The sequence below is a fragment of the Lepidochelys kempii genome, chromosome 2 (assembly GCF_965140285.1).
Source record: "Lepidochelys kempii isolate rLepKem1 chromosome 2, rLepKem1.hap1, whole genome shotgun sequence".
Lineage (NCBI taxonomy): Eukaryota > Metazoa > Chordata > Testudines > Cheloniidae > Lepidochelys > Lepidochelys kempii.
Genome location: NC_136381.1, coordinates 112,121,660 through 112,146,615, shown reverse-complemented (window position 1 = coordinate 112,146,615; position 24,956 = coordinate 112,121,660). Strand labels below are relative to the sequence as shown.

Below are 24,956 nucleotides of genomic sequence, written 5' to 3'. Positions count from 1 at the left end.
TGATTAAAAACAAAAGTAATTCAACTGTCACTTTCTTCCATAATAGGAGCCTTATGGCATGGGCTGCCAGTGTGTGTTAAGAGTAACATGCAAAATACAGAGCGTGTGGCTAAAGAATAGTTTCTTTTGCTTTCATCTGCCTTTGTTTCATTCTGTGCTGCAAGGATGCATTTGTGTGTGAAACAACCTGGCACATTTAGAGGGACCTTGAAACTGCTTCATTGAACCACAGCACAAAATGAAACTGAGGAACCTGGAAGGAAAGCAGAAAATGACACAATAATGAAAATTGCACTTAAAAAAAAAAGTTACAATGTTGAAAAGGTTCTGACTTTATGACAAAAAGCTAGGAAATACAAAATTATGCTGCTGCCAGTGTTTTCTTAACTAAGGTGATTTATTTGACATAAGGTGTCAGGAATCAGGCTTTAATCTGTTCCAAAGCCTCTCTAGTACTTGGACACAAAGGAGCAAGTTAGCAATGGTATATCACACTTCAATCTGAATTTGCCTTGCTTTAGTACAGCCTTAACATTCTGTCCAGGAATTAGATTGCCAGCAAAGCGCACTGAAGTGAACATTTTCCAGTCTCTAATTTTCTGTGTTTCTATGGGCAAAATCTTAGCTCATCTTATGGAGTTTTGTTGGGGGAAGAAATGGGAGCCATGGAGCTCCTCTCTAACAGTTCACCTGCCCATGAGCTGAGCCGAATATGGATTTAGCCCTATCTTGCATTCTAGGCCTGTCCACAGCATCTAATGGTGTCAGCCAGCCATGAGCAGCAAACACTTAGGGGGGCAGCACCACTACTCCTTTCTGGAGCCAGCAGTAGGGAGCTCTGGAGAGCCCTTCCCCTAACCTCGACTCTTCTGAGTCATCCTTCCCTGCATGCCTCCTTCACAATGCCAGCTGCCCGCTTTGCTCTGCTTCACTTCACAGCATTCCTCTGCACCCAGTAAGATCAGAATGTTGGAAAGCTTCATTTTAAGGGCCCTATCACAGAGTCAGGAAATCCCCTGTTTTTTTCCTACTGATTATTAAATGTTACAAAATATTCTGGTTGTACTAATCTGCTATCAGTCTGAACATCTACTGCCATTAAAGTGTTGATTAAATAACAGTTAGTAGTAAGGTGTTTTTAAATGTCCTGCTAGTTAGTACAAAAGTTTCAGCCAGTTAAAACTGAAAAATATACTTAGAAGTAAACATAAAGTCCAAGATTTTCAAGAGACAGTCTGTGCCCAACTTGAGACATCTTAAAAGGGGCCTGGTTTCCAGAAAGTATTAAGCATCTGCCATTTGAAGTATCCCCAAAATCCCTAGTTACTTTTAAATATCCTTTAAAGTGAGCCTGCAAACACTTATGCACATGCTTACAGTCATGATTGTAATGTCTTTGGGGCAGAGACTCTGTCTCTGTGTGTTTTGTACCATGCCTAGCATAGTGCAGTCTTGACTGTGTTTGAGGCCTCTGGTAACTATGCTGTCATAAATTTTAAATAATTATAATTAAATAATAATACTGTAAAAAGTTAAATATATGTCAAGTTAATGTTGTGCTCCCCTCCCCTCAGGCTGACTAGCATAAATTGAATCTTGAAATAATTAGCCCAAGCAATTACCATTCAATATATAACTCTGATATCTGTGAATTGTGGTAACATATGTAGGCCTGATCCTGCTAGGTGCTGAGTAGATCCTGGAAAGACCTAGCAGGATCAGGTCCTATATTTCCACTATTGTGCAAGACACAAATACCATGTAAATATGATTGTCTTCATTCTAAGTAGCTATACAGCATATACACACTCTACATATATTTCAGATTTCGGTACTTATATTTACAGCTGATTAAAAATTTTACAGTATTGTATATACTGTGCTGATTAAATAGTTGTAATGAAACACTTTACTGTTCTATGATTATTAATTTTTGTCCAAATTTTTGGCAGAGGCTATTAAAAACCAACTGTAAAATTTGATTGAACTTTCCAGGTGGTTTGACTGCAACATCTGTTTTCGTGTCAGTAAATGTGAGAAATACACACAGCGTCAGCCTCTTTTAATAATGTCAGAGATTAGGTATTTGGAAGTAGTGAGACACATCAAGAAGTACTTGGCTTGGTTTTGAACTTGATGAATTTTAGTGGCTTTTATATGGAGTAGAAAACCTTCTGTAAGACATAACGCAGTCCCATTCTCTCTTACACAATCATGAAATCAGTTCCACAAGTTTCCAAGATTTATTTTCAACTTTAACACATAAACAGATCTTTTTTCTTGTTGCTGATTTGAGCAATTCCTCACCCCAGTCACGTGGAAAAATTGCTTGGGTAAGAAAAATATAATACTCATTATATTGTAACTTTGCAGATAAAGCCAAGTGCCCTACCCACTTTTTTGCAGCATTGTACTATTCATATGTGTTCACTCCTAGAGACTAAACTTGCAAAAGAGAAGAGAGCTCTGAAGCATCTCTCAGACATGATTGTGAGGTTGGTCTTTTTTTTTTTTTTTTTTTTAATGGTGAGCTCAGAATCCAAAGACGCTCAGCAATCAGCAAGTTTGAATGTCAGCCAAGATGCTAAACTGGCAGCCTTCCACTCTGCTATCAGTGTGAGTGAAATGTGTACTCAGTGACTTGATTCAGGACCTTCATAGTTTGCAAGCAAATATTTCTGCTTTTAGAAATACCGAAAAAATAGAAAAAGATGTGTGTGTCTGCATTTGTGTGTGTGAGAAGAGAGATGGTTCTGCACCGTTAGTAGTAGGTGTTAACATTCTACAGCCCAGTCAAGACCCCATGCTTAGAACATCACTTCAAAGGTTATATTGTATTTCCAACATGCATTTCATTATGTCTTTTAATGTTTTTGCTATTAAATCTAGCTTGTATAAGGGCAGTAAACATCTCACACTGGTAATAAACTGCAGGAAAGCAAAGCAAATTGACACTTTGTATAAAGGTTGCCCAATGAAAAAAATGCAAATAAGCTGTGATACAGCCACATTTGCATTTTCTCGTGGGTTTAGTGATGATACGCACTGCATGAGCTTGGCAGACTTGCCTCTTGGGATGGTGCACATACTGGTGGTACGGCCCTGCAGGGTAAATTTAACAAGTGTAACTGTGATTTTGCATGCGGCGTCTCAGAACCACTGAGCAAAGTGCAACAATAAATAGTGACAGAGAAAATTGATTTATAGAGTAAATGTGTTTGGTGGAAAAATAGTGTTATACAAATTTTACACTTTGCCAAAAGAAGTTGAGCAATTTTGTTTTGGTGGCACTACTCAGCTTTCCAAGCTAAATTCTTCCTTCTGTCCCCTTATTATTTTTTCCATTGTATTCTTTTAGACGATATCAGGACGATGGAATAATGTGTAGACCTCTGTATTTGAGATGGACACATCATTGAAGTCCTATACAATACATTGGCTATGTGTTTCCACTGAATGACAGTGCAATCCCACAGTCTTTAAACATATGAAATCAATTGCAGCTCTCCAAATATGTTGCTTTGTGTAACAGAAACGGAAGGTGGGAGCATATTTTAGAATTGTGATAATAATCATGTTATAGGGAGGAGAAAATGGAAACTGATTCTCAGAACGCTTCACAATATATCTATTTGTATTTTGGAGAGTCATATATGCTTTTCAAGTGTCGCTGTAAAACCACACTTCTGAAGGAAATTTGCCTGTCTTTTGCCCACACCAGTTTTGTTTCTTTCCAGGCATAATTTCAATATGTTTAGTTAAAAATAAACCAAATAGAACAGGCTGAATTAGAAGTTCTTGGCATTGGCCTTTGTGTGCAGAATGTTCTCCCAAAATAAGTCATGGATATTTTAAAAATCGAACAATTTTGGCTGAAATAGATTTCAATTTTTCTACTGTAATACTAGTGGTCCAAATAAATCTTTGCTGTAACTGCACTGCTCCAGTGGAGTTGCCCCAGCAATATATTTGGCCCAGAATGTATAATTATTACATCTCCCGTAGCTATTGTCAGGGTTTCTTCCCCCTCTGAACTCTAGGGTACAGCTGTGGGGACCCACGTGAAAGACCCCCTAAGCTTATTCTTACCAGCTTAGGTTAAAAACTTCCCCAAGATACAAACTTTGCCTTGTCCTTGAACAGTATGCTGCCACCACCAAGCGTTTTAAACAAAGAACAGGGAAAGAGACCACTTGGAGACGTCTTCCCTCAAAATATCCCCCCAAGCCCTACACACCCCCTTTCCTGAGGAGGCTTGAGAATAATATCCTAACCAATTGGTTACAAAATCATCAAAGACCCAAACCCCTGGATCTTGGAACAATGGAAAAATCAGTCCGGTTCTTAAAAGAAGGATTTTATTTAAAAAAAAAGAAAGGTAAAAATTATCTCTGTAAAATGAGGATGGAAAATACTTTACAGGGTATTCAGATTCAAAACACAGAGGATCCCCCTCTGGGCAAAACCTTAAAGTTACAGAAAACAGGAATAAACCTCCCTCTTAACACAGGGGAAATTCACATAAAACAAAAGATAAACGAATCCGCCTTGCCTGGCTTACCTATACTGGTTGCAATATTGGAGACTTGGATTAGGATGGGTTGGAGAAGATGGATTTCGGTCTGGCCTCTCTCAGTCCCAAGAAAGAACAACCCCGTAAACAAAGAGCACAAACAAAAGCCCCACCCCACCCCTCAAGTGTCTTCACATTTTTTCTCAGTTTCTCTATAAATATTCAAGCACTTTTTAGTGATAGTTTTGTTAATGATTTGCAGTGATGAACGAACATTGTCAAACTCTATGGTTTGTGCTCATGAATCCTATCATAAAATGTTTGAGTAAAATTTACTTAAGGTTTGTAAGCAGGGGAGGAGAGACTTCCTTAATTTGGGCCAAATTCTGCCTTTGGATCTGCACGTGTGTCTGCTGTTGACTTCTATAGAAGCCCTGTGTGCACATTGGAAGGCAGAATTTGGCCTGTGATTTAACTGTATCTTGAGATAAATGTTGAAAGTTTTTCCCTGTTACACTTACCCGCACAGACAATCACATCATTCTTGAAATGAATTCTCCTTTAGTTGGCCATATGCAAAAAATTATGTCAAGTATCAGGGGGTAACCGTGCTAGTCTGTATCCACAAAAACAACAAGGAGTCTGGTGGCACCTTAAAGACTAACAGATTTATTTGGGCATAAGCTTTCGTGGGTAAAAAAAAACAACACTTCTTCAGATGCAAACCGTCTGAAGAAGTGTTTTTTTACCCATGAAAGCTTATGCAGAAATAAATGTGTTAGCTTTTAAGCTGCCATCGGACAAAAAAATTATGTGAACATCTGTGTAAGCAACAACACACAGGGAGACAAATTATTGATAGTAAGAGGCAAAGTCTTGTTTCAAAATCTTGTCTGGGGAGTGCATGTGTACAGAAATGCACTTTGTTCTAATTACACATAAAGATTGTCACTTTAATGTTCCACAGGCTTGTTCCCAATAACAACTGGTGGGGTTTTGCTCTCCCCCCACCTTTTTTTAAGAACCCAATATATAGTTTCATTTTGGTAGCTGACATTATCAGGAAAACGATATCAGAATTGTGTGGGACTTTGTGAGTCATTACCAGAAATAATGCAGTGGGCAGATTAGCCGCTTGAAAGTGGCTGCTCTGAGTGTTTGCTGCATACGAAGGTGCAATGCAAATGGTTTCGGGCCTAGGATAATTTTATGATCTCTTTGAAATACTTTAGGTGAACTATATATTTTTCCTCCGCATACTCTGCTGTTTCCATTGGTAGCAAGGCTATTTAGGTTCCAAGGTTATTTAGCTAGATGCCCATAAAAACCAAACAAAACAAAAACAAACAAAAACCACAATAAAACCCACACACTCAGAATGTAACTCAAAATTCAATCAGCTGATGTCCAATTAAACCCCATGAAAACTGTACATGTCTTAAGGCTACTCAGTTAACATTACATAACATTGTACAGCAGAACACTCAAAAGCATTTAAATCACTTAGAAATGATTGAAGTTGCAGATTTAAGAAATAATGATAGCAACGTTTATAGAAGTACTCAGAACAGTGTGTTTATATGTTTGCTTAACCTTCATACTGGCATCAAGAACATTCATGATTGCAATCTGCCTTTCTTAACTAAAGTCAACTCTACCATATAGACAGGCTAAATCATCGGAACTCTGAGAGGTTCTGGCAAGTGGAGAAACTGTACAATATACTAGATTCTGGCCTTCAGTTATGCACAGCTTAAACTCCCCCTGCAAAGTGTTGTTACCTGTGCTTCTCCTTCAAAGCAGTATTACCACCTGCAAGAGGCAGCAGCTAGAGCAGTAGCTCTCAACCTTTTCAGACGACTCTACCCTTTTCAGGAGTCTGATTTGTCTTGTGTACCCCCAGGTTTCACCTCGCTTAAAAACAACTTGCTTACAAAATCAGACATAAGAATACAAAATTGTCACAGCACACGGTTACTGAAAAATTGCTGACTTTCTCCTTTTTACCATATCATTATAAAATAAATCAACTGGAATATAAATATTGTACTTACATTTCAGTGTCTAGTATAGAGAGCAGTATAAACAAGTCATTGTCTGACATTTTAGTTTATACTGACTTTGCTAGTGCTTTTATGTAGCCCAGGGGCTCTAAAACTGGGGGTCGGGACCCCTGAGGGGGTTGGGAGGTTATTACATAGGGCAGTGGTTCCCAAACTGGGGTTTGCAGAACCTTACAGGGGGGTTCACTAGAAAAATTGCACTAATGGCGGCCAGAGGACCCCGGGCATTGTGGGCAGCAGGTGGGACCCAGTGGCAGGGCAGACAGCCCGAGCCCCAGGGAGAGCGGGGCCGGGCAGTTGGGGCTGGCAGCCCAAGCCCTGCCCCCGTGAGCGGGGGAGCCGGCTGCCTGAACCCCAGGGCTCCACGCGGGGCTGGCAGCCCGAGCCCCAGGGAGAGCAGGGCCGGGCAGTTGGGGCGGTCAATGGGGTCCAGCAGCAGGAGCCCCGGGGAGTGCGGAGGAAATTTAAACTTAAATCCCTGGAAATATTCATTTTTAGGAGGAGGTTCACGAGATTTCACAATTTAGTGAAAGGGGTTCGCGGGCTGTTAAAGTTTGGGAACCACTGACTTAGGGGCTTGCGAGCTGTCAGCCTCCATCCCAAACCCTGCTTTGCCTCCAGCATTTATAATAGTGTTAAATATATTTTAAAGTGTTTTTAATTAATAAAATCCATCTATCTGCAGAAATGCTGTCTTGTTTCCATCACAAAGCTGGTTAAATAGTAAATATTCTTTAGCCAGGATGGTTTAGCAGCTAACCTTATGGACTATAGTGTAACTATTTATGCATATGCCCAACCTCCCTTTAGCCTCCCTCTCCATTTGTCTGTTATTAGGAGTCTGTTGCACATGAACAATAGACCCTCCCTACCTTCCGCTAAAGGTTTGCTACCCATAAACTTGTAGAAATGTTTCCTGTTTTTCTCACATGGTTTGCAGATAATTTTCTAAAAATCCCTTTCAGAATGTTATGGAAAACGGGTACCTTTTCCAAGCACTCTCTTCCATACAAAGTTATGTCTCTATGGGACACTGTGGGCAGATATGCCTGGAACTCCAGTCTATACCATCCACTCCTGCCATGTATTTAATATAATCCATAAAACACAGAGATTTGGACTGGTAAATTTCTGGGTTGTGTGGGAACTACCATGGTGTTTTTCTGATGCATTGCTGAGAAGGTTTATATGCATTTTCTCTCCTACATTTTATCTGAGTATTTAACTGCCAGCAATTTCCCACTGGCAACTGAGTTGTTTTGGGTAGAGACTTTCCTGTTAGGTCTCAGAGTATCACATTGTCCCAGGTGTAAAAAAAAAATATTTCCTCATCCAAGTGATATTCAAGGCACAGCAAGGGGAACATTTTGTTGAAGTTGAAATGTGTCTGGAAAGAGGGGGAGCCGCAGAGGCTCAGTGGATCCAGCTACTCTAGAGTCCAATTAATATCCACAATCAAGAGTGTATTGTAGAGCTGTAATGCACAGAAGAGCCTTGTTAGAACTCTAACATGCAGTAGCTTTTGGCATTTAATACCATATCAAGTGTGTTTCATAGGAATTTACTTTTAAAAATAGGGCCTCCCCCACTTCTTCCCACGGTTCTGCTGTTTTACTGCTAGGTGTAGGAATGTCAAAGGAAAACAAACAGTGTCCTCTCTTCCTGCTGGCCTTCCAGTGATGTATGAAAACCACATTGACATTGGGACCACAGTGAGGTGATTTCTGTCTGGTGTTCCCTGAGTGAAACGGCTCCCAAACAGTGACACTTTACAGCGAAAAAGCTCAGAAAGAAGCATTAAGTACAGAAGTGCTGGAGTAGTGGCTGACTGACTTCTTGCTGGCCTCCCATTGGCCATTTGATGGAGCTGCTCAGAATGGTTCTGGGTCATGGAGGGCAGGGGAAGCTTTTCTTTAGTGTAAAGCTGCACTGTGCAAGCTAACTGATCATAAAATACCATAAATCCTCACCAACCACACGTTAACAAGGGTGACCACATTAGGTCCTAACTGATGTATGAGTGCATTGAGAGGCTGTTTTCTGAACTCCCTGGCAGACAGTCTCATAGGGGAACCTCACACATACCCTATACAGAGCAGACACCTCTGATACGAAGACAGACTTGTCTCTGTACCTCCATTATTCCAAAACGGAGCCACTGCCTCCTGACCTGGATTTATAAACAGGTAGCATCTCTATGCTACATCATCTATCGGTATGCATCCGATGAAGTGAGCTGTAGCTCACGAAAGCTCATGCTCAAATAAATTGGTTAGTCTCTAAGGTGCCACAAGTACTCCTTTTCTCTATACTTTGAGCAGATCACTAGGAACACCAGAAGAAAAGAATGAGAGGGAGGAGTGGGGGGGAGAGAGAGAAATTCTGCTACATAGAGGAGAGGGAGAATAGTGTGTGGTATATGCTTTACTGACTAGCACTATATAGCCACATTGGGTATGCAGCTCCCTTTCACTCATCAGTATCATTAGAATTGCTAAGACTTCTTTTAAGAAGGAAGGGAAGGAACTCTTGTTTGGTATGTTACTGAAGTACTCCAGCTTCTGATGTTTTCTGAGGTCGAGTTTCCCTCCCACTGTCTCTGGAGCTTGGAATTCGCTGAAGTCCTGCCTAAGGAGAATAGTTGGCAGGCAGCTCAGACATTTCTGCCCTGACTTGAAATGAATGGCAGTAAGACAGAGCTGTTGTTATTAAAACAGGAAAAAAACCTGGGTATGTGAAAAGATTAAAAACCTATTTTGAATGTGTCACGAAAGCTTATGCCCAAATAAATGTGTTAGTCTCTAAGGTGCCACAAGTCCTCCTGTTCTTTTTGCTGATACAGGCTAACATGGCTACCACTCTGAAACCTGTAATTGAAACAGGTATTAGGATTAAAATATGCTTTTAAAAAGACGCAGGCAAAAGTCTTAAAGTGGACTTGGTTAAACATGTTCTGACTTTATTGAACTGAAATGAAAGATTGTTTTTGTTTGTTTGTTTTGGGGGAGATTGTAGATAACTTCATGTATATATTTGTAATGTAAAATTTGCCATGTGAAAACTTTATGGATGAATCCTCAGTTGCCACCCACAACCACAGACTGCTCCAAAGCAGCTTAAAAACAGCATGCTGGTTGTGCTGGGGAGAAAACAGCAACTGCAGGGGGTCTGCATAGTGTGATTCTGCTCCTGGGCAGATCTCAGCAGCTCCCTATGTGGGTGGTTGTTTCAATGCTATTTGCATTAGAAAAAGTTTTGAAATGAGGCAGAGTGTAACAACTGGTTTCATAAACAAACTGTAGCTTATTCTTAGTAAGTGGGAGACTGGGGGCAGAGCAAGGCTATGGCCAGTGGTTCATGCACTAACCTCTCGTGAGCCGAAACCTCATGGGGGCAGGAGGGCGGGTCCCTCAGTAGCTACTACTGCTTATGTGTTTTCCCACTGACTTCAGTAGACATTAGATCAGACCCTATGTTAGGGCAAGTAGTTTGTCAGTTTTGACCTGAATGTATCTCAGACCTGCATCATTTTTCCTCCCGTCCTTTAGGCCCTGATTCAGGACAGTCCTTAAGCACATACTGCCCTGAATGGGGATGCCTTTCTGAATCAGGCCCTCAGTATGAGGCAGGATGTAGCTGCTGTGTTTCAACATAGTTATTATGTCCCAAATAGTCTGACACTCTCACAAAAGATTTTTAAAGGCAGGAGATAGTCGTGTCCCCGCCCTCCCCCCGGTCTATGGGTTTTTGAAAAAACATTTCCAAAATCTGTATTGTCAAGTTGTGTGTGTGGGGGGGGATGTTAGTGAGAGAGAGAGACAGAGAGCTGCATAACAAAACGTAGTATAATATTTTCGATTTCTCTATTTTTTAGCATAAAGACAGCTTTTTTCCCCCCAATTTGTTTATTCATTGTTTAGTCAAAGAGAGTGACCAGCTTTTGTTGAGACAAAGTTCCCTGGATGCTTTTCACCACTGGAATGATATTAATTATCATCAATATATGTATTTCAGTTACAGCCTGAGATGTTACTATTAGATAAAGTCAAATTATGCCTTCTTATATAATATTAAATATGAAACAGAAATCTGAAGGCCAAAACAAGAAGCCTGTGTCAACATTTTAAAAGTTGGATGCCTAAAGATAGGCACCTAAATCTGCATTTAGGCACCTAAATAAGCAGGATGGTTTTCAAAGGTCCCGAGTACCCACAACTCCAAATGAGGTTAGTGAAAAGCAGGTGTCCTTTTTTGGCATGCTCCTGTTGATGCCAGTAAGAGCAGCTGGGTGACCAGCACCTTTGCAAACCGGGCTGCTTATTTAGATGCCTAAATATGGATTTTGGTGTTTAATTTTAGGCACACAAGTGTGAAAGGTTTTGGCCTTGGTAACTAAAGTTTGATGGAAATTAAAACAAATAAGCACTGTCCCCTCTATCCGAAAGTGCTGTGGCAGAGATCCAGGTATGCACCTTATGGTTTATATGTGGGAATCAAACGGGACAAAGTTAATGCTTTGTAAAGTATGTGCACGTCACGGTGCTGGAAGCTAGCTAGCATGTGTTGCATATAGCACATGCAAATGAAGGTCAGTTGGCTTGACAGGTGGTTATGAAACTAAACAGAAATTATGCAAAATGGGATGTACGTATCGGAGGGATTTTGTACATATTTTTTGTTTTTGTCCTTTAGCAGCTCCAGACTTCAATTAAAATACCAAAGAGAGAAAGGCATAAGCTGCAACCATTATATATACACTAGTTGTAAAGTAATAGCCTGCCACGTTCTTTTTATGGATCATTTTTATCCTGTTGCAACTGAGAATATAAAGCCATCTTACAGCTTGTCAAAAGTGACACCTGCTTTCATACTTCCTAATAATTACTACAGGTCTGAGAGGAAGGGCTTGGCAGGGTGCATACAAATTATGACTTGCTTCAGGGTAACAAATAATGTCATAATGACTTTAAGAGTTTCCTGTAACGTTCAGGATTGGTGTGTGTGTTTGACTGGTAAGAAATGAACAATTTGAAGAAGTGTTCTTGGTGGGAGGGAGGGGTTTCCTTTCAGAATAAACAGTAAATGTTGGATACAGTAAGTGTACAGATCAGTAGTAAAATATGCATATCTGCGTTAAGGTGTTCAGTGGATATGTATGCAATGTCTTATCTCTCTGCTGAATGCACTAGGCAGAATGCACTAGGCAGTTGCAAGGAACAGAACCCCATTTGATGCCAGATACAATGATCTTTCTGGAGCTCAGAACATGGGTGTGTCAAAGAATTTGCTTATGGGAAAGTGGCACTGACCTTTAATCACTCCCTGTGCATTAAAACAATTTTCAATTTAAAGTATTTGGATATATTTACTGTTCTTAATTCTCTGATTCTGCCATCCTTGCTGCAAAATCAACATGTTTGTCCCTGTAGTCTCTGAGACCCTTACAATCTTTAATGCATTTGTCCCCACAACACCCCTGTGAGCTTGGGCAGTGCTATTATCCCCATTGTACAGATAGACTCTCTGGCCTCAGTTCCCTAAGTGACATGCCCAAGATCACACAGGCAGTATCTGGTACAGCAGGGAACAGAACCAGGTTTCCTGCATCCTAAGCTAGTGCGCTAACCCCTGGATCACATCAGTGGCATTACTTTCAGTGTAAAGTGCTAGTCAGTGAAAGCAAGAATGGAAGAATAAGGTTCTGACCTGCTTCTGTATGGAAATATTATCACAGGTTAAAATACACTGTATGTTTGGTCTCTAAACAGTCCCTATTTCGAAGTGATATCTAGCTGAGAGGATATTTAGGTTGGTAGAAATTTTTTATGTAAAACCCAGAGAACAGTTTTTCTCCAGCCTAGCCTAGGGGCCTTTCTTCTCCACGTCCACTTATCCTCCAGCAATGAGTTGAAATTCCATAGTGCTAAAGAACAGCAAGGTTTAATTAAGTTCCTATTAAAATCTGTAACATATTCCCTCTTCCAGTTTTTTTTACAGGAAGATTGGGGTCCAGGTGGTTTCAGTATAGAGCGAGGGGCAAAATCCTGTGAGGAGTTAAGATGCTCACTGAATCAGCTCTAAAGACGTCTTGACATTTTTCTGAGAATAGGGGACTGTTCTCAGAATGTAACATTTCCACATTAACTTCCTTAAAGAACTAGAAGAGGGAAGCATTGGTAAATATATTTCTTTTTGAAGATGGAATGAGCCACAGTGGGGAGGCAGTTTCTTATCTGCAAATGTAACAGTATGTTTGTTCTCCCCAACTCTAAGGACACTTTTTAAAAAAAAAGAGGAGTGCATTTTACTTCCTGTCCGAGCAAAGATAGGCTTTGCTATGAAAAGAATGGATGTGGAAAATGTCTGGGGTGTTTTTGTGTGCGTGTGTGTTGCACAGGTGGTCTTTTAACAGAGAGAGCTGTAGGAGATACAAAGTTCATATCTGTGTGGTGCTTTCATTGTCAGACAGATGATGTCTAATTCAGACAGCGGCAGCAACAAGAGAGATTAGGAGGCTAGAAGGGAGAGGAAAGGTTAAAAATGTTAAAACGAATAGCTTGAGTAAACAAGAAATAAGGGGGCTGGCTGGGGATGATATGATGAAAACACACTCCCAGTACTGTACTTGAAGGGTGTAAACATCCACATTGGGAGATTAATTGTTTTGGGTGGTCCAAAGAGGTATGAGGAGTAATTGATGAATGAGCAAGGAATAATGTAGGCTGAAACCCAGAAGCCACTTCCAACTGATGAGATCGATTAGATTGTGGAATAATCTTCCAAGAGAAGGGGTGGAAGCCACGTCATTTAAACTAGACTGAACAAAGACAAAGCTCTCAAGAGAACAGAGAATAATGCTGCATTGGCGATGGGGTGGAGAATATCATAGAATCATAGAATATCAGGGTTGGAAGGGACCCCAGAAGGTCATCTAGTCCAACCCCCTGCTCAAAGCAGGACCAATTCCCAGTTAAATCATCCCAGCCAGGGCTTTGTCAAGCCTGACCTTAAAAACCTCTAAGGAAGGAGATTCTACCACCTCCCTAGGTAACGCATTCCAGTGTTTCACCACCCTCTTAGTGAAAAAGTTTTTCCTAATATCCAATCTAAACCTCCCCCACTGCAACTTGAGACCATTACTCCTCGTTCTGTCATCTGCTACCATTGAGAACAGTCTAGAGCCATCCTCTTTGGAACCCCCTTTCAGGTAGTTGAAAGCAGCTATCAAATCCCCCCTCATTCTTCTCTTCTGCAGGCTAAACAATCCCAGCTCCCTCAGCCTCTCCTCATAACTCATGTGTTCCAGTCCCCTAATCATTTTTGTTGCCCTTCGCTGGACTCTCTCCAATTTATCCACATCCTTCTTGAAGTGTGGGGCCCAAAACTGGACACAGTACTCCAGATGAGGCCTCACCAATGTCGAATAGAGGGGAACGATCACGTCCCTCGATCTGCTCGCTATGCCCCTACTTATACATCCCAAAATGCCATTGGCCTTCTTGGCAACAAGGGCACACTGCTGACTCATATCCAGCTTCTCGTCCACTGTCACCCCTAGGTCCTTTTCTGCAGAACTGCTGCCTAGCCATTCGGTCCCTAGTCTGTAGCTGTGCATTGGGTTCTTCCGTCCTAAGTGCAGGACCCTGCACTTATCCTTATTGAACCTCATCAGATTCCTTTTGGCCCAATCTTCCAATTGGTCTAGGTCCTTCTGTATCCTATCCCTCCCCTCCAGCGTATCTACCACTCCTCCCAGTTTAGTATCATCCGCAAATTTGCTGAGAGTGCAATCCACACCATCCTCCAGATCATTTATGAAGATATTGAATAAAACCGGCCCCAGGACTGACCCTTGGGGCACTCCACTTGATACCGGCTGCCAACTAGACATGGAGCCATTGATCACTACCCGTTGAGCCCGACAATTTAGCCAGCTTTCTACCCACCTTATAGTGCATTCATCCAGCCCATACTTCCTTAACTTGCTGACAAGAATACTATGGGAGACCGTGTCAAAAGCTTTGCTAAAGTCAAGAAACAATACATCCACTGCTTTCCCTTCATCCACAGAACCAGTAATCTCATCATAAAAGGCGATTAGATTAGTCAGGCATGACCTTCCCTTGGTGAATCCATGCTGGCTGTTCCTGATCACTTTCCTCTCATGCAAGTGCTTCAGGATTGATTCTTTGAGGACCTGCTCCATGATTTTTCCAGGGACTGAGGTGAGGCTGACTGGCCTGTAGTTCCCAGGATCTTCCTTCTTCCCTTTTTTAAAGATTGGCACTACATTAGCCTTTTTCCAGTCATCCGGGACTTCCCCGGTTCGCCACGAGTTTTCAAAGATAATGGCCAGTGGCTCTGCAATCACAGCCGCCAATTCCTTCAGCACTCTCGGATGCAACTCGTCCGGCCCCATGGACTTGTGCACGTCCAGCTTTTCTAAATAGTCCCTCACCGCCTCTATCTCCACAGAGGGCTGGCCATCTCTTCCGCATTTTGTGATGCCCAGCGCAGCAGTCTGGGAGCTGACCTTGTTAGTGAAAACAGAGGCAAAAAAAGCATTGAGTACATTAGCTTTTTCCACATCCTCTGTCACTAGGTTGCCTCCCTCATTCAGTAAGGGGCCCACACATTCCTTGGCTTTCTTCTTGTTGCCAACATACCTGAAGAAACCCTTCTTGTTACTCTTAACATCTCTGGCTAGCTGCAGCTCCAGGTGCGATTTGGCCCTCCTGATAACATTCCTACATGCCCGAGCAATATTTTTATACTCTTCCCTGGTCATATGTCCAACCTTCCACTTCTTGTAAGCTTCTTTTTTATGTTTAAGATCCGCTAGGATTTCACCATTAAGCCAAGTTGGTCGCCTGCCATATTTACTATTCTTTCGACTCATCGGGATGGTTTGTCCCTGTAACCTCAACAGGGATTCCTTGAAATACAGCCAGCTCTCCTGGACTCCTTTCCCCTTCAAGTTAGTCCCCCAGGGGATCCTGGCCATCCGTTCCCTGAGGGAGTCGAAGTCTGCTTTCCTGAAGTCCAGGGTCCGTATCCTGCTGCTTACCTTTGTTCCCTGCGTCAGGATCCTGAACTCAACCAACTCATGGTCACTGCCTCCCAGATTCCCATCCACTTTTGCTTCCCCCACTAATTCTACCCGGTTTGTGAGCAGCAGGTCAAGAAAAGCACCCCCCCTAGTTGGCTCCTCTAGCAGTTGCGCCAGGAAATTGTCCCCTACGCTTTCCAAAAACTTCCTGGATTGTCTATGCACCGCTGTATTGCTCTCCCAGCAGATATCAGGAAAATTAAAGTCACCCATGAGAATCAGGGCATGCGATCTAGTAGCTTCCGTGAGCTGCCGGAAGAAAGCCTCATCCACCTCATCCCCCTGGTCCGGTGGTCTATAGCAGACTCCCACCACTACATCACTCTTGTTGCACACACTTCTAAACTTAATCCAGAGACACTCAGGTTTTTCTGCAGTTTCGTATCACCTCAATATGCTCCCACCTCCTGTCTATAAACTGTGTTATGTGTGTTGCATATAGTTGTTATGGCAGGAAACTTGCAAGGAGATGTGTGTGAGAGTGGCATATTAGAGCATATTTGAATAGGGATTTTTTTGTGGAAACTAAGATTGTTGCTAAGATTGCTGCTTTTTGACAGCCTCCACTTGTACTTGGCTTAAAAAAAAAAGTGTACAAGTCTTACTATGAAAACTACACAGTGGTAAACTTTTTATCGTGTACTTGGAACAGATTCGCAGGATTGTTCTTGGAGTCTGAGGAGAAACTACTGGCAAGCTGTGTACAGCCATTACAAGTGAGAATTACTGAGCAGAATCAGCCTGCTTTACTCATTCAAATTCCTGATGTATATGCATGTACTAAATAATATATTCTTAAGTTCCAATTCACTTTTCTAACAGGGGCTTGCAGGTTCTTCCCCAGTTTTGGTCTAGGCCAAAACTTTCAGTAAATTGCTAGAAATCTATAGCACGGATAAGCACAGTTATGGTACTTTTTAGTAATAAGCATATAGCTTTTTCTGCAATTTGACTTCATGACACTACATCAATTATTCCTTAAGAACTTCATGTTCTCTTCCAACATAAAAGGCCATGGAATGGGAATGCTTACCCCCAGACTGCTCAGGATGTGGGGGATTGCATTTCTGATATTGTATTCTCTCTGCCCGGGGCCAGCCACTCTGTAAATAAGCCACGGGATGGTACCTGATATTGTCACATAAAGTGGGAACCCATGGGAATCTTTGACCTAAATCCTGCGTATCCCTCACTAGCCACATGACTTATCTTTCCCCACATACTTCCCTCACGTCAGGCCCACGTGAGGAAATTTTAGGGAAAAAAATCCACCAAGGATGCTGTCAGTTCAGCTGAACCAGTGTCAGCACTCATGGGTGCCCTAGACCCCAATTCAGTAAGCTGCCCCTTGTCATCAAAAACGTAAGCCTGTGCTTATTTCCCGTTGGTTTTAATGGGTTTGAAGCATGTTCTGAAGTATTTTTGCTGAACTGGAGCCCTAGTGTAGACAAGGCTCCAATGGCTTCAGTGACCATGCTTGGTGAAGACAATGACCACTTCTGATTGTGCTGCCACTGGTTCCCGGCCAAGGCTTTCACTCTCTGACACTTGCATAAAGGGTCACATAGTGCAAAGGAAGAGAAAATATTGCTGCAAGTAGCATTAATTAATCTCTTTTATTGATAGGCCCTTGAGGCTGTGTAGGAAGAGGAATATGCTACAGACCAGGCTGGCTGCACCATCATCCCCCTGCTCTCCCAGCTGCTTAGGGCAGGATTGTGCCTCAAGGAGATCGCAGAGCCCCCTATCCAGATAGGGGGGGTTGTACAGTTCTGCAAGGTCTTCCTTTCAGGCCACTGGCTAAATGGCATAACTGGGACCTATTCATATTTTGGTTTCCTTTTTTTAGGAGTCTGTGGAATAAAGCAAACTCATAGAGTGCTAATTTCCTTCTGCCACATAAGCATCAGTGCAAAGCCAAGACATTTCAGGAAACTATGTGTCAAGGTGAAGCCGAAACCTTTATTTCTGTAGCAGGAGATATTGATCCTATTTGTATGTTCTGTTACAATGACTTTACATTAGTCATTTAATATAGCAGAAATAGACTGTAATTAATCAATTCATGTGATGGATGTCGGCGAAGTAAAGTAACTGAGCTGCTCCTTTCTGATTGGCTTAGACAGCACGCCTGTCATACTGTATTGCATGCTTCAGGCTAGAAAAGAGTAGCTTTACCAGAAAATCACACTTTAAAAGGCTCATTTCGCCTCTAAGAGTAAGTTGGTTTCTGACTGCCTGATTTCTTTTAACTCTTTGTCAACAAAGTGTGATGCTTGTTGTGAATAATGAACAGGGCTTTGTGCTACTGAATGTAAGTTTGTTGTTTTTTGTGTTTGTAAATCCACTGTGCAGTGCAAGAGTCCAGCTCTCAGACCTAGTTCAAACCTTTTTGTGTCTGCTTATCTCTGTAACAAAAACATTTTTCGAAAACAAAAAACTGTTCCATTTTGAACCCTATGAAAATGCAAAGTTTAAAAATGTTTTTTCTAGTTTTGAGGAAATTTTTGTTGGTGTTGTTTATTTCTTTGCCTAAAACATTATGAGATGGATCCTTGCTTTAAAAGGTGAATTTCGGCCGTGGTTGAAAAGTGATAGAAGCAAGGCACCATACTTCTGGCAGTTCTTCCTGAATTTAATAGCAAACTTTACACTTCCACTTAAAAAAACTTGCAGAAAGGTTAAGTTTTTACTTATAGAAAGTAGCCATTAAAAAAATCTTTGTCTCCAAAAGCAGACCTCGTCAAATACACAAGGTCATTTTGCAAAGTCTGCTCTTGGCCTACATTTTTAAACCAGAACTGGCTTCTTGGTATTTTAAAAGTTAAATAATGTGTTGGTCTGGATGAGGACGAATGAGTTCTACTGCTCTAAAATATTTACAAATGCCGGTGGGACCAAGAGTAGTTTCCATAAAAGGCTGTGTGGATAAGTAATTCCCTAAAGGATTCATACTCTTTTACTTTAAATACTGCCTGTGGAATCTTTCATTTCAGATCCTTCAGTTAGTTCATAAGTTGCTGTCTTTTTACTATCTCTTGATTGTCAGCTTCCTTTCAAAGTTTCTGTTTCGGTTACCTGAGTTTCCTTTTGCCTCGTCCATTCCTTGTGTATTCATTTTCACTTAGGGAAGCAACTGTTATGGTAACTTTCTTAGCAGCTGTTGCAGAAGGAACTAGGCTCACTTTGTGCAGAGTACTTAATTTTCCACATATAGGGTGGAGGAGAGTGTTGCTTTATTTGAATCTCCAGATAAGTGAACATTCACTGGGTAAATTTGGCAGGCTTTTTAAAATTAAAATAGTTTCTCAGGCCTTTACTGGAAAGAGTAATTGCTTTCCAACAATGTAACTACTTTCCTATAGAGTAGCTGCTGTGTTATTGTTTTGAGGGATTTCTTGCTAATTTTCTGTTGTTATTGCTGTTTTCAATCATTCAATACAGAGTCTTCTCTCCCCCCACCTTCCCCTGGGAACTTGATGAACATTTTGGGCTTTAGAGTAACAGCCGTGTTAAGCTTAAGCTTATGCTCTAATAAATTGGTTAGTCTCTAAGGTGCCACAAGTCCTCCTTTTCATTTTGGGCTTTGGTGTTACTGGCTGAGGGAAGGTGGGCATTGGAACTGATTTTCCAATTTTTAAGCATAGATGCTGTTTTCCCCTGTCAGGACTGAATTCTGTCTTGTCCCACACAGGTGTGCTGAGAAGCAAGAAGGCACACGGTACATGCAAGCAGGACCCAGGTAGAATGCAGATACTAACTCCTTGAGCACAAGGGGCCAGTTAACATGTCCAGTGGGATTCCGTGGCTCCAGGCATGGTCAGTCATGCTGGGTGTGTTGCTGAGCGCCTGCTCTCCCCAACATGTGCACCTGCTAGTATCTAGAAGTAGGTGCTGAGACGAGTACAAGATGTACCTTTGACCAGCAGGGGCATTTTACAATTGGTTCCCTAGAACTCCCTCCGGCACTCTGCCCAAGCCTCCCTACACAGACAGAATGCCTCTGTTCAGCCACTCCAGAGGTATGGGATTGTGTGACTGTGGAGAACTACCCTTCATCAATAGAAGTGAATCTTTTCAGGTCATGGGTGAGGCACGTTGGCGGGGGCAGTGTGGGGAAGCTTGGACTTGTACTGCCCAGCACATCAGTTCTATGAATAAGAAGACAAAGCATCAGCGGCTCAAGTGTATTGAAACAGGAAGGGGAGCTCTCTTTGCACCAGCTTTGCACCACTGCTTCAAGTGGAAGAAAAGGAACTGTGCTCCCCCCGCTGTCTCTCCTACTTTTAACTCTGGAAAGACTTTGATCTCCAGAGCTGTCAATCAGACATTTTTCTCAGCCCAAAGACACTTAAAATAGAAAAAAAAAAAATGAAGCAAGAGAGATGCGTAAAGAAAAGATGTATAGGCCTCACTACATGCCATTGTGTGAAAATTGCTGTTTTGCAAACCACAGTAAGCACAAGAGAAATTAACAAATGCTAAAAAATTTTCTGGGTCAGGAAAATATTTACTTATAGATGTAAGAGGCAAAGGAAGGGAACAATAGAAGAGTCAAAGCTAGGCCTGACATTTTTGGCCAGCATAGCAGTGAGCATGGCTTAGAACTGTAAAGACAAATGGCAGGGCCAGCACTAGGCATAAGCACACTAAGCAATTGCTTAGGACCCTGAGCAGCTTAAGCCCCCTATTCATTTTTTTTTACTATGTGTGGTGGTGGGCGGGGGCCCAGTGGGCTAGCACTGCTTCTGGAATGAGACACTTATAGGGATGAGTTGGCCCTAAGTGTTTAAAGAATTAGCCTGATGCAGCACTCAGAAACTCCCCTTAGGACTTCTCAGCTATGCCAAGTGTGAGACTAACATCTCAAACGAGATTAAAATGGTTCAGCAGTCACTGCACTTCAAGAATGAAGAGCAGTTATGAAAAGGTTATAGGAAAAGTAGGCAGAAGTGTAACTAACAAGCTGAAGGGTGATCACGAGTAGAGGTGGAAATATTCAGAAGGAAAGCCCCAAACATACTTCTGATGAAAAAAAGTACTTAATATGGTGAGTGTTCAGTGCACCAGGAAGCAGTCTCTCTCTGTCACTCGCATGCATGCACGCACATCTATTATTACCAGAAGAATCTTGTCAGAGAAGATGGTGTCATTCTTACTTTCATTATCATATTTAATCATTCAGATTAAAAAGTAGCTATGGATTTCTTTTGCATGTTCTCTCTCAGCTAAGTGCTCTCAGTCTAGGCAGATGGCTCTCACTGATGTTAGAGAGAGTTTTGGGCACAGCTGGAGAGTAGGATTCTGGTCCTGATGGCACATCTTTTCTATTTTTAAAAAAAAAAAAAAAGTGTGTGAGAGGGCGATTAACTGAAAATCATGTTTTCTGCATCTGTATTTTCAGAATGAACTTTGAGGCTTTAATATCAATTGCAAATATATTATCAGAAAGAGTAAAATAAAACAAAAACACCTGATTTTTGTTTTGTTTTACTTCTTTCCTTCTCACTTCAGAAATGATGTGACATTTTAAAAAATATTTAACTGGTACTGCATTTACAGTGGACACAACCTTCCAGCCGACTTTATTAAACATGACAAATGCAGTTCTTATTTTAATTTTTTTACTTTTTTCCCCCCCTTTTGAAATAAACGACCATTTGCTAGAGGTGAAACAATCATTCTGGGTCGAGCAGTAGCTCTGACATCCCACTTTCCTATTAATATCACTGAAAGCTTACTTGACGTGGTATAAATAGGAATGGAGGAGAGTGGTATAACGTAAATGATTTTCACATGTGAGAAATGATCTTCATAATTCATCCCCGCTCTGCCTTGCATGAGTTCTTCAGCAATGGAAATCAGTAGTAGTTTGTGGTTTTGTTTTTTTTCTGGGCCTGATTCTGAGTTTACTACCAGCTGTTTTACACTGTTAAACTTCACTGGAGCTACTCCAGATGTACACTATGGAAGGGAGAATAGAAGGAGGTTCAGCCTCTCACGTCTTGGATGTTGTCAAACAAGGAAACAATTTTAAGTGGTTATCTGTGGGTTTTTTTAAACAAACAAGTCAGATATGGGGTAAAACCTTAAGAATATGCTTGTCTTCACCCCTCTTAGTACAAGGAAACAAACAAACAAAAAGTAGTAATTATTAATATACTCAGTTAATTTCCTAAATTAGAGGAAAACATGCGATCACCTGGTATTGGACAAAATGCATGGCTAGTTAAATTCAGCCAGCACTGAATAGCATGACCCCGTCATGTGGCGAAGTGGTTAGTAGAAATTCCTCTGAATTGAGTGGGTCAGTGGGTTTAGCCCCTGAAAGGGGGTTTTCTCTCTCTCTTTGGCTTGCTTGAGTATAAACTGAGTAATCGTGATGGGTTGGTCACCTGTCCTGGAGGGAAAAAGAGGGTTCTTGGCTCTTGATTTGAGACCGCTGCTCCCCGCCAACCTCCAGGGGAGTAGAATGGCCATGGGCACCACCTGGTACTGGTTACGCGGCCTTTAAGTGATGTGGTAAGATCAGCTCCCCTACTGTATATACCAAAGTACCATAGAACCCTTCTCCTCGCATGGCAGAAGTCATGTAGGTGCTAATTATTGTTTCAAAGCAAAACAAAGTATCTGGTTATGTTTCCTGACAAGTTATCTTGGGGCTACTTCCATATGTAGTAGCTCCGGGCAATGGAGACCGCATGCCACGCGGAAGTGACACATTGGACAGATTTTTCTCCCTCTCCATTGGTACTGTCTGCCTGATAGTTAGATGCAGATTAGAGGCAAAAGCCTTTAGAGTTAGGGCTAGTCTACGCTAGAAGCGCTAGAGTGGCACAGCTGTACCAGTGCAGCCCCGTTTGCTGAAGCACTCTCTGCACCTGTGCTTACGTTGGTGTCACGTCTCTTCGGAGTGGCTTATTCACACCCCTGGACCGTGACATTAGTTATGCCGACATAAGTAGTCGTGTGTATAAGCCCTTGGTATTTTAATGGGAGATGGAAGAGTTACATTGTGGCCCACTTACAAATGTGCCTGAAATTATCTGGATTTCTGCCCACACCTGGGGAATGAAGTCAGGTTTCCAGGGTATTATAATCCAGAATTGGAGACAGATCCTTCCTCATCAGTTCTCATAAGTTGCATAAAACTGAACAAACGTATTTAAGTGTTGCCAGCTATTCAAACAATACACGCCTGCTAGTTCTTCAAATGCAGAAACCCTGCATAGTATATAATTCTTTTTAGAAATCTGATTAAGTTCAAATTTCCTATACATGGTGTTTACAAGCCCCCCTGCTAAAGTGGGGGAAGGAGCTACTTTCCAAGAAAAAATGTAGGCTGGATAATTTTGACATTGCTTAAAGTCACATTACCCTACACCCACCAGAATTCAAAGATAGAATGGAAATGGCATCATCTGTTCTCACGGTAACGCTAATAGCACTTCTCTCTCAGTTGGTTGTGTGGTGTCCCCACACTGCCAGTGTCACAATTAACATTTTTTGTAAGGACTTTGAAATGTATTGCCATAACAAGGTTGCTGTTCAGCAACCACAGAAATCCTAACAAGGTGGCTAATGGAGTTTTTTGTTTTCATTATGTCTCTATGTTCTGAAAAAGTCAGAAGGTTTTAACCCTGGCTTCAGCCAAGACACGCAGGCATGTTTAACAGAATAATATTTCACTTGTACTGTGACTAACGTACACTAAAAGGGCTTGAAGACCCTCTCATGTACAGTCAGTCAAATTGGTGTCCAAAGCCAAAGCAAAACTTGCATCCAAACACTTTTTTTTGGTCTTGAGCTAAAAAATGCACTTCATGTTGAACAGTCTCCCCCAAGTGCTGCAGTTAATAAGCCATGTTATGTTTTTACTGGAAAACCATGGTTCTAGCCAAGCATTCTTCACATTTTTCCCAGGATTTAGTCATAAAATCACTTCAGACATATTGCAAGTATGAAATGTGCACGTATCAGATAAAGGGCAGCAGTTTTGTTTTGTTGTAAAACTCCATGGAAACATTTCTGTCACTGTCAAATATGTTACCCCAAGAACCTGCCGGGTTTCTCTGCTAGTACATCTCATTGAGTAAGAAAATTCTGAACCACAGATTTCTCTGACAAACCTTAGCTTTGACAGAGTGATTCAGATATAAATCAGACAACACCCTCTGTGTGTGTACGGTGGGGAGCCGAGGGTACCATGCTTTGCATACAACATCAGACTGAGATATACAGGCCTGATTGCAGATGTGTGTTTTCAATCCTGGATTCATAACTATGTGCCAGAAAAAAAGTGAGACACTTAAAGACTTATTGAACTATTTTAAGATTTATTATTGCAAGAAATAATTTACGCAAGCGATAAAAGCCTGTAACACAGTAGGCAAGCTCACCCTTTCAGAGAAGAGGTTGCATCTCACATCACATTATAGCAGCCCCCTCTTGCTGATGCTCAGAGCATTGTTGCATATCTTGGGAAGGAGCTGAATCCAGTCCTGCTTGCCTGGAGAGAAACCCCTGAGAGTAAAGAAAGGTAGAGGGGGCAGTATTACCCCAGAGCCAGCTTATGCACCGGAGAAGAGGGAGATGAACTTACATAGTGACCCCTCGATACACGGCTCCAGCATGCTCAGGCCTGATACTAGCAATACCAAAGGCAGAGTAGAAAGATATTTAAAGCAACACTCACAGCAGTAGTGAGACTGGCTGGGGTTGTTCTTGTGGGGATGTGCAGTAAAGATGAAGTGGGTATGCAAGTTCATCTGTGTTTTACCCTGGGTATCAGATTGCATTCAGCCTGGATCAGAGTGGAGTGAGTTTTTGCTTATTATAGATGGACCTGTGAATCTGTTTATTAGTTTTTATATCTGAAATATTTGACTACTTTTCCTTTTTGCCAAGGGGACATTTATTGCTTGTATTTACTGTAGCAGCTTGCCATAGAGGAAGAACTTCACTCAGCAGATATCTTTCCAAATGCCCTTTTTCTTTGTACCTAATCAATCTCGTCACGTTACTAAGAACAACTTCCCTACTGGCCAATCAAGTAGCAGGACATCTTACATGCTCTGATGTGTACTAGGGCACAATGCTCCCTTTCATAGCTTTGGCTGGCTGGATTCCCATAGATGCTGAGGTCATAGTACTGATAACATAGAATGCTGAAAGGCACTGAAAATTTCAGTCTTAATGTACTCTGTTAACATGAGTATTTTTGGACTGTTCCTGCTGTTGCTCATAGTGGTTTTACAGCAGTATAACTCCA

General features: G+C 41.7%; 1 protein-coding gene across 14 annotated transcripts in view; it reads left to right on the top strand.

The window, feature by feature from the left end:
• The window catches only part of ATXN1 (ataxin 1), a 280,037-nt gene that overhangs the window by 183,805 nt on the left and 71,276 nt on the right, over positions 1–24,956 (top strand). Inside the window, exon 6 of one of the 14 annotated variants that reach the window (XR_012157326.1) lies at positions 19,380–19,397. The exons of 12 other annotated variants lie outside the window; for them this stretch is intronic. The gene's annotated coding sequence lies outside the window, so the exon portion shown is untranslated. Of the gene's footprint in view, positions 1–16,337; positions 16,402–19,379; positions 19,398–24,956 lie in introns of those variants that run through there. One more of the 14 variants, XM_073331978.2, reaches the window with a different exon arrangement.